Below are 4,387 nucleotides of genomic sequence, written 5' to 3' on the forward strand. Positions count from 1 at the left end.
GTATTAATTATACTTTATAATTAATTAAGGATTTTATTAAAGCTATATTATATTAATTAAGTATTAATAAGAATAATACTTATATTAATATACGTATTTTAGATTTTTAAATTAATTATATTTAATCCGTATTCTTCAAAACGACTTTATTATAATTTAGGGTTTTTTAGTATAATATTAATAAGATCGAACTACTAAATATATCCCCTGAGGTATTTTTATAAGTTAATAAGTTATTAATATCTCAGTATTTTGATAATATATATTTAAAGTAAATTAAATAATAATAATAATGATAATAATAATAATAGTAATCGTAATAGTATAATAATAATAATAATAATAGTAATAATAATAATAATAGTAATAGTAATAGTAAAATAATAATAAATAGCGAGGGAAGTAGCGTTTTTTAATTTTAATAATAGAAACGAGGTAATAAATATATATATATATATATATATATATATATAAATAAAGCCCTTTAGGGTCCGGCCCGCCTTATTAAGGGCCATCTTCGCCTTTATAAATAAGCTAGTCTATTAGGATTAATATTAAGTTTTTATTACATACTTTAATAAGACTTTATATTAACTAATAATAATTAATTATAGTTAGTATAGTTATTATTAATTATTAAGTTATTAATACTAACTAAGCTTAAGATATTAATAACCCCGCTACTATAATATATTAATTACTTTTTAAATAGCTAAAAACTACCCCTTACTTTTTACTACTTAATAATTTTAAAATATTCCTTTCAGTCCTTCTTACTCTACTCTTATACTACGTTTTTAAAATATTAATAATATTTTAAAATCAATTAAGTATTTTAAAGTTATTATATTATATAAGCTAAGTACTAATTAAAACAATAATTATATTAATATACCTTTTTTAATTTTTAAATTAATAATATTTAATCCATATTTTTTTAAAATAATCGTATTATAGTTCGGGGTCCTTTAGTATAATATTTATAAGATTAAACTTCTAGTTATTAAAAAAGTCCTAGAGGTTAATAATAACTAAGTATCTCGGTATTTTAATAATATATATTGAAAATTAAGTAAATAATTCGATAGTAATAATAATAGGGTAATAGTAATAGGGCGATAGTAATAGGGTAATAGTAATAAATAGCAAGGGAAGTAGTATTTTTTAACTTTAATAGAAGAAACGAAGTAATTAATATATATATATATACAAATTAAAGTTAAGAGTACTACGGTAGATATTATAAGATTAATATTATTTATAATAACGGTAATAAAGGTATTTCTAATATTACTATTATAAACTATAGTTATTTAAAAAAGTAAAGAACTTAGCTAGGTATATAATAAGCTTATAAAATAGTAGCATTAAGTACTTAATATTATTATTAATAATCCGTAGTTATAAACTTTATAAAAACAAAAGTTAAAAAGGTAAAGAATTTAAAAAAATAGTCTATTAAAATAGTAAGAGTATTTATTAATACTATATATTAATACTATATAAATAAATCGAGAACCGCCTAAGTAGCTAGTAAAAATAAAATAAAAAAAAACAAATTTAAAAATAAAAAAATATATATAAGTAAAGTTAAAAAGTAAATATAAGGTTAGTACTAGCTATTCTTAATAATAATAATAATAATATCTCTAATACTATTATTATAAGCTATTATTACTTAAAGAGCTATAAAATTAGCTAAGTAAATAGCTTGTAGTGTAGTAATATCGTACTCAATATCGCTATTAATTTATATAGTGGTTTTTTTTCGGCTTTATAAGTATAAAAGATCGACCTTAACGGGATTACGCTTTTAAAAGGAATTATATAATATAGTATACTTTTTAACTATATAATACGCATAATATACCCTAAGTACGCGCTTAATATAATATAATAATTTTAATATAAAAACTTTTATATAATTCGGAATAAGTAAGCTACCCTACGGTAATATTAGTTAAAAAGGTTAATAATAAAAGTCGGTTATAAAAATTAAAAGCGGCCCTTAACTATAGAAGTTTTAAACTTTAATAAGAACGTAGAGGTTTTTTTTAAAAAAAAGGGTTAAAAAGGCTAATATTTACCTACTTATATTAAAGCTTATTAAGATTCTTTTTATCCTTATTATTTTTAATATTACTTAAAGCTACTCTCTATTTAAACTAAATAAATTTATTAAATAAACTTATTAAACGAACTTACTAATATATAAACTATTATTTTATTAAAAATACTTTTTAATAAGTCCCCTCTTCTAGGGCTTAATAGATTCTTAGGCCCCCTTAACGCCCTAATTATTATAATTAATATAAGTATACTTAAGGAGTAATATAATACTTTTTAATAATATAAAATTTAGCTAAGTAATAATAGAATTACTATAAATAACCGGGCTAATATGGAATATTAAGATTTAGTATATTAATATTAACTTAGAAATTATACTTTATAAAGCTAGAAATCTCTTTAATATGGGTTATATTATAAATAAAGGGAATATATAAAAGGTCTCCTAACTTTTAATAAAAAGGAGTATATAATACGGGATTTAATTACTTATATAGGCTAGTACTAATAGGTTTTATATACGTTAAAATAGGTATAGCTTGCCCTCTAAATAGTTAGAACTTAGAGGACTATAATAAAAAGTTAAGAGCTATTAATAAAAAGAAAATAATAGTTAAGTTAGTTAACTACTACTACGGTTTTAATTAGTAGTTAGGTATAGAGCGTAATATACTTAGTTTTCCTTAATACGTAATATACGGTATAGCCCCGGCGGATTACTCCGTTGGGGGGATAAGCTACTATACTTAGAGGGCTATAAACTTAGCTAAGTAAGTATAAGCTTATAAAATAATGGCGTTAGGTACTTAATATTACTATTAATAATGAGTTTTACTATCCGGGCAATACCATTTAGCTATCCGGGTAGTAATTTACTTTTTAGACTAATAAGGGCTTATAACTATAGAGCTCGGGCCATAGCCCTATACCCGTACGAGCTATACCTACCTACGGGCTACCTAGCGTAGTTACGTAAAGTAGCCGCAGGTACGTTTAGTCGTAATTACCTACGGTCGCAATTACCTACGGTTATAATTACCTATAAGAATAGATAATTAAGTAGGTAATTAAGTAAGTAATTAAGTAGGTAATTATTACTATAAATAATTATAACTATAGGTAATTATAACTATACGTATAAAGTGCTTATAGCGTATATACGCTAGGTAGCCCGTGGGTAGGTATAGCGGGGTAAAAAAAGTTTAGAATTTAAATAGTAGGCTCTAATTAGTCTAAAAAGTAGATTACTACCCGGATAGCTAAATAGTACTACCCGGATAGCAAAACTCTTAATAATCCGCAATTATAAACTTTATGAAAGGGAAAGTTAAGGAAACTTTTAAAAAAATAGTTTACTAAAATAGTATTGTATAGTTACTATAGGGGTATTAACGTATATAAAGAGAACGGTTATTTATTAAAAATAAAAAATAAGTATAAAGCTCGCTCTAATATAAAAAGCATAAGTAAAGTGGGCCTTAGTAATTATGTAACCGAGGTTACGTAACGTATAATAAGGCTATAAATAGTGAAAGCTATTATAATATACCCTCTTAAAGAAATTTATATTTAAAAAAAAGCGTACTTAACTATTTATATTATTATAAAAAAGTCCGCTTAAAGTAGAAAACTAAATATTAATATATAAGAATCTATTTAGAAAAAGAATTATAAAATAAATCGGTTTATATATAAAGTTATAAATAAGGAGTAAATTAGTTATAAATTAATTTTTATATTTATTATTATAAATAATTATAAGGCTAGATTCTTAATAAAAGGTATAACCAAGGGACGGCCTCTTATTAATTAAATAATTAATTTATAGGTTAAGGGTAGTAAATATATAAATTTCTTATTACTACTTATAATACTAATTTTCTTTCCCTCTTTAACTTATATTTATATTATTATTATATATATATACCCTTACTTTTTATTTTTATACTTACGTTCTTATATATACGTATTATTAAAAAAGGATCTTTATTAATAATATCGTTTTTATTTAAATATTACTAAAAATAATTAGTTAAAAACTATGCTTATATTATTATAATATAAGAGGCTGAGAAGTATAAGCTTAAAACTACGGCCTTAGAAAAAAGTAGTAGCTCCCCTAGCCCCGACAATAAGCTTAAAAAAAGTAAGTAATATTCCCTTATTTTATTCTTTAATTAGTAATACGGCCTCGTTTATTTAGTATTAATTTAACTATTTTATTTAATAAATAATAGCTTTATAACTAAATAAGTTATTTAAAAAAGTAAGAAAAATAAAAAGGGTTTATAGCCCCCTCCCTCGCTCTTTTTTAAAA

Source organism: Colletotrichum tamarilloi (assembly GCF_030869305.1).
Source record: "Colletotrichum tamarilloi strain Tom-12 chromosome Unknown Scaffold_19.1, whole genome shotgun sequence".
NCBI lineage: Eukaryota > Fungi > Ascomycota > Sordariomycetes > Glomerellales > Glomerellaceae > Colletotrichum > Colletotrichum tamarilloi.